At 50.5% G+C, this 6,000-nt stretch overlaps 3 non-coding genes across 3 annotated transcripts; all 3 read right to left on the minus strand.

Annotated features, from left to right (window-relative positions):
• Nucleotides 1-1,733: 1,733 nt before the first annotated feature.
• On the minus strand, nucleotides 1,734-1,805 carry Trnae-uuc. Its single transcript has one exon. It is a non-coding gene; the product is annotated as a tRNA-Glu (tRNA).
• Nucleotides 1,806-3,815: 2,010 nt separating this feature from the next.
• On the minus strand, nucleotides 3,816-3,887 carry Trnae-uuc. Its single transcript has one exon. It is a non-coding gene; the product is annotated as a tRNA-Glu (tRNA).
• Nucleotides 3,888-5,899: 2,012 nt separating this feature from the next.
• Nucleotides 5,900-5,971, minus strand: Trnae-uuc. The gene has a single exon. It is a non-coding gene; the product is annotated as a tRNA-Glu (tRNA).
• Nucleotides 5,972-6,000: the final 29 nt, after the last annotated feature.

Here is a 6,000-nt window from a genome sequence, read left to right on the forward strand (position 1 = left end):
CTATGCTGTGCCTTTCACCGTCGTGGAGAGAAAATGAGATGGCTGAGTTGAGGATAGAACGTACGCCCTTAAGATAATGACACGCGCAGCCCACTGCGCCACCGAGGCATACAGGAATACTCGCCACCGCAGCCTCACTAAGAAGTTCTAATTTCAGAATTGTTTTCCCACCATGCCGTGCATGAAATGGTCGATTTCTCGGCGGATGGAAACAAACACACGTTGACGCAAAGTAGCCTAGGTGGTAATAAACGGCAAATACGGCCTTACCTCGCAAAAGCTATGCTGTGCCTTTCACCGTCGTGGAGAGAAAATGAGATGGCTGAGTTGAGGATAGAACGTACGCCCTTAAGATAATGACACGCGCAGCCCACTGCGCCACCGAGGCATACAGGAATACTCGCCACCGCAGCCTCACTAAGAAGTTCTAATTTCAGAATTGTTTTCCCACCATGCCGTGCATGAAATGGTCGATTTCTCGGCGGAAGTCAATGCTGCGTCTAGTTACAGTGCATCGCCCTGGAAGCACGTGGCACCGCGTTCCGATGTGCTGGAGGGCAGAGGGCCTGCAGCAGGGTCGCTTGAGCCTCTGGTGGCAGCAGGGGCGGCAACGCACCGCGACACAGGAAGAATGCAGCGCAATGCGGTGGTGGTGTAACGGTCAGCATGGTTTCTTCCCAAGCAGTTAATCCGGGTTCGATTCCTGGCGACCGCAGGAGGATTTGTCATTTTTGCGTAGCGCAATAGTATGTGTTCAAGACCATTCGATCCTCGAAATTGCCACGTGTCGCGGCACAGGTAGTATCTCCTCGTCTCCTGCCTCGTTCCAGCTAAGTGGATTGATTTCACTTCATCGTGTGTCGACTTGGCCCGACTTTGCTCGACTGCCGCTCGCTGCCGCTCGGCGGTGGGGCCGATATGACAGGAGAAGTACGACAATCGGCTGCGAGAAATAAGGTAATCAAGAGTACTTTTCCTTTTCAATACGAAAAGCTAAACTTTCATTTACAAATTTCGGAAATCTCACTGCTTCGCCACAGTGTTATCTACACATTTGAGAAATTATCTGTTGATTCGTACGGTTCTGTTATTGCCAAAGTCGTTCTTGCACTTTCCTTGCGCTCTTTTTGCAAACAGCCTAGTTAAATTTTGGATCATATGTTCGTTAACGTAATTTAAATTGCTTAGGGAGGCATCATAGCACGTCAACACTGTAGCACAAGAGGAGGAGGGGGGGGGGTTGAAATGAAAGGGTCCAATAGCACGCACAGTTCCCGGACGATCACCCATCCACTCACTAACCACGCAAACGTCTGCTTAACTTCATTAATCGAAAGTGAGCTGGCCGTTGGCAACCCCTTAGCGAAACGTTCAGACTTCTAGCTGGATGTGCACATCATTTAGAATCTGCCTGGCAGAGTCTCGCAGGAGACAGCATTTCCTATTAGGGGAGAAAATGGAATGGCCCGTGGAGGGATGGAACCCATGACCTACGCGTTACTAGCACGACGCTATAGCCCACTGAGCTAACGGGCAATGCAACACTGTCGCATCAGCAGTCCAAAACCGCAAAACCGTCTCCTCTCCCTTCAAAACGGCCCCGCCATTAACGTGAGGATGTATCTCTTTTTCTTGACTTTCTCTCACCTTATACCTGGAACCCAGAGCAGCAGCTCCACGAAGACGAAAAACGGCCGTGAGAAGTTTTCTCATCTCAGCCCCGAAAATTCACGTTCAGGTACCGGGAATCGAACCCGGGCCTCCTGGGTGAAAGCCAGGTATCCTAGCCACTAAACCATACCGGACATACCTCAACGATCCACTACGTGTGTATGCGTCCAGAAATACTTCTCCTCCACGCAACTTTAGGGCCGAATCTGGCGCCAACGCTGAACTCTGTCCGCCACCACGATCCCGCTTACTCACTCCCAAAGCACGCAAGTCATACTAGGCAAACATCGCTTTCAGTCTCGAGTGCAACTAGCAAAACTGTAATTAGTAATAACTGGAAACAAACACACGTTGACGCAAAGTAGCCTAGGTGGTAATAAACGGCAAATACGGCCTTACCTCGCAAAAGCTATGCTGTGCCTTTCACCGTCGTGGAGAGAAAATGAGATGGCTGAGTTGAGGATAGAACGTACGCCCTTAAGATAATGACACGCGCAGCCCACTGCGCCACCGAGGCATACAGGAATACTCGCCACCGCAGCCTCACTAAGAAGTTCTAATTTCAGAATTGTTTTCCCACCATGCCGTGCATGAAATGGTCGATTTCTCGGCGGATGGAAACAAACACACGTTGACGCAAAGTAGCCTAGGTGGTAATAAACGGCAAATACGGCCTTACCTCGCAAAAGCTATGCTGTGCCTTTCACCGTCGTGGAGAGAAAATGAGATGGCTGAGTTGAGGATAGAACGTACGCCCTTAAGATAATGACACGCGCAGCCCACTGCGCCACCGAGGCATACAGGAATACTCGCCACCGCAGCCTCACTAAGAAGTTCTAATTTCAGAATTGTTTTCCCACCATGCCGTGCATGAAATGGTCGATTTCTCGGCGGAAGTCAATGCTGCGTCTAGTTACAGTGCATCGCCCTGGAAGCACGTGGCACCGCGTTCCGATGTGCTGGAGGGCAGAGGGCCTGCAGCAGGGTCGCTTGAGCCTCTGGTGGCAGCAGGGGCGGCAACGCACCGCGACACAGGAAGAATGCAGCGCAATGCGGTGGTGGTGTAACGGTCAGCATGGTTTCTTCCCAAGCAGTTAATCCGGGTTCGATTCCTGGCGACCGCAGGAGGATTTGTCATTTTTGCGTAGCGCAATAGTATGTGTTCAAGACCATTCGATCCTCGAAATTGCCACGTGTCGCGGCACAGGTAGTATCTCCTCGTCTCCTGCCTCGTTCCAGCTAAGTGGATTGATTTCACTTCATCGTGTGTCGACTTGGCCCGACTTTGCTCGACTGCCGCTCGCTGCCGCTCGGCGGTGGGGCCGATATGACAGGAGAAGTACGACAATCGGCTGCGAGAAATAAGGTAATCAAGAGTACTTTTCCTTTTCAATACGAAAAGCTAAACTTTCATTTACAAATTTCGGAAATCTCACTGCTTCGCCACAGTCTTATCTACACATTTGAGAAATTATCTGTTGATTCGTACGGTTCTGTTATTGCCAAAGTCGTTCTTGCACTTTCCTTGCGCTCTTTTTGCAAACAGCCTAGTTAAATTTTGGATCATATGTTCGTTAACGTAATTTAAATTGCTTAGGGAGGCATCATAGCACGTCAACACTGTAGCACAAGAGGAGGAGGGGGGGGGGGGTTGAAATGAAAGGGTCCAATAGCACGCACAGTTCCCGGACGATCACCCATCCACTCACTAACCACGCAAACGTCTGCTTAACTTCATTAATCGAAAGTGAGCTGGCCGTTGGCAACCCCTTAGCGAAACGTTCAGACTTCTAGCTGGATGTGCACATCATTTAGAATCTGCCTGGCAGAGTCTCGCAGGAGACAGCATTTCCTATTAGGGGAGAAAATGGAATGGCCCGTGGAGGGATGGAACCCATGACCTACGCGTTACTAGCACGACGCTATAGCCCACTGAGCTAACGGGCAATGCAACACTGTCGCATCAGCAGTCCAAAACCGCAAAACCGTCTCCTCTCCCTTCAAAACGGCCCCGCCATTAACGTGAGGATGTATCTCTTTTTCTTGACTTTCTCTCACCTTATACCTGGAACCCAGAGCAGCAGCTCCACGAAGACGAAAAACGGCCGTGAGAAGTTTTCTCATCTCAGCCCCGAAAATTCACGTTCAGGTACCGGGAATCGAACCCGGGCCTCCTGGGTGAAAGCCAGGTATCCTAGCCACTAAACCATACCGGACATACCTCAACGATCCACTACGTGTGTATGCGTCCAGAAATACTTCTCCTCCACGCAACTTTAGGGCCGAATCTGGCGCCAACGCTGAACTCTGTCCGCCACCACGATCCCGCTTACTCACTCCCAAAGCACGCAAGTCATACTAGGCAAACATCGCTTTCAGTCTCGAGTGCAACTAGCAAAACTGTAATTAGTAATAACTGGAAACAAACACACGTTGACGCAAAGTAGCCTAGGTGGTAATAAACGGCAAATACGGCCTTACCTCGCAAAAGCTATGCTGTGCCTTTCACCGTCGTGGAGAGAAAATGAGATGGCTGAGTTGAGGATAGAACGTACGCCCTTAAGATAATGACACGCGCAGCCCACTGCGCCACCGAGGCATACAGGAATACTCGCCACCGCAGCCTCACTAAGAAGTTCTAATTTCAGAATTGTTTTCCCACCATGCCGTGCATGAAATGGTCGATTTCTCGGCGGATGGAAACAAACACACGTTGACGCAAAGTAGCCTAGGTGGTAATAAACGGCAAATACGGCCTTACCTCGCAAAAGCTATGCTGTGCCTTTCACCGTCGTGGAGAGAAAATGAGATGGCTGAGTTGAGGATAGAACGTACGCCCTTAAGATAATGACACGCGCAGCCCACTGCGCCACCGAGGCATACAGGAATACTCGCCACCGCAGCCTCACTAAGAAGTTCTAATTTCAGAATTGTTTTCCCACCATGCCGTGCATGAAATGGTCGATTTCTCGGCGGAAGTCAATGCTGCGTCTAGTTACAGTGCATCGCCCTGGAAGCACGTGGCACCGCGTTCCGATGTGCTGGAGGGCAGAGGGCCTGCAGCAGGGTCGCTTGAGCCTCTGGTGGCAGCAGGGGCGGCAACGCACCGCGACACAGGAAGAATGCAGCGCAATGCGGTGGTGGTGTAACGGTCAGCATGGTTTCTTCCCAAGCAGTTAATCCGGGTTCGATTCCTGGCGACCGCAGGAGGATTTGTCATTTTTGCGTAGCGCAATAGTATGTGTTCAAGACCATTCGATCCTCGAAATTGCCACGTGTCGCGGCACAGGTAGTATCTCCTCGTCTCCTGCCTCGTTCCAGCTAAGTGGATTGATTTCACTTCATCGTGTGTCGACTTGGCCCGACTTGCTCGACTTGCTCGCTGCCGCTGCCGCTCGGCGGTGGGGCCGATATGACAGGAGAAGTACGACAATCGGCTGCGAGAAATAAGGTAATCAAGAGTACTTTTCCTTTTCAATACGAAAAGCTAAACTTTCATTTACAAATTTCGGAAATCTCACTGCTTCGCCACAGTCTTATCTACACATTTGAGAAATTATCTGTTGATTCGTACGGTTCTGTTATTGCCAAAGTCGTTCTTGCACTTTCCTTGCGCTCTTTTTGCAAACAGCCTAGTTAAATTTTGGATCATATGTTCGTTAACGTAATTTAAATTGCTTAGGGAGGCATCATAGCACGTCAACACTGTAGCACAAGAGGAGGAGGGGGGGGGGGTTGAAATGAAAGGGTCCAATAGCACGCACAGTTCCCGGACGATCACCCATCCACTCACTAACCACGCAAACGTCTGCTTAACTTCATTAATCGAAAGTGAGCTGGCCGTTGGCAACCCCTTAGCGAAACGTTCAGACTTCTAGCTGGATGTGCACATCATTTAGAATCTGCCTGGCAGAGTCTCGCAGGAGACAGCATTTCCTATTAGGGGAGAAAATGGAATGGCCCGTGGAGGGATGGAACCCATGACCTACGCGTTACTAGCACGACGCTATAGCCCACTGAGCTAACGGGCAATGCAACACTGTCGCATCAGCAGTCCAAAACCGCAAAACCGTCTCCTCTCCCTTCAAAACGGCCCCGCCATTAACGTGAGGATGTATCTCTTTTTCTTGACTTTCTCTCACCTTATACCTGGAACCCAGAGCAGCAGCTCCACGAAGACGAAAAACGGCCGTGAGAAGTTTTCTCATCTCAGCCCCGAAAATTCACGTTCAGGTACCGGGAATCGAACCCGGGCCTCCTGGGTGAAAGCCAGGTATCCTAGCCACTAAACCATACCGGACATACCTCAACGATCCACTACGTGTGTAT

Source organism: Schistocerca piceifrons, unplaced genomic scaffold (assembly GCF_021461385.2).
Source record: "Schistocerca piceifrons isolate TAMUIC-IGC-003096 unplaced genomic scaffold, iqSchPice1.1 HiC_scaffold_1222, whole genome shotgun sequence".
NCBI classification, from domain to species: domain Eukaryota; kingdom Metazoa; phylum Arthropoda; class Insecta; order Orthoptera; family Acrididae; genus Schistocerca; species Schistocerca piceifrons.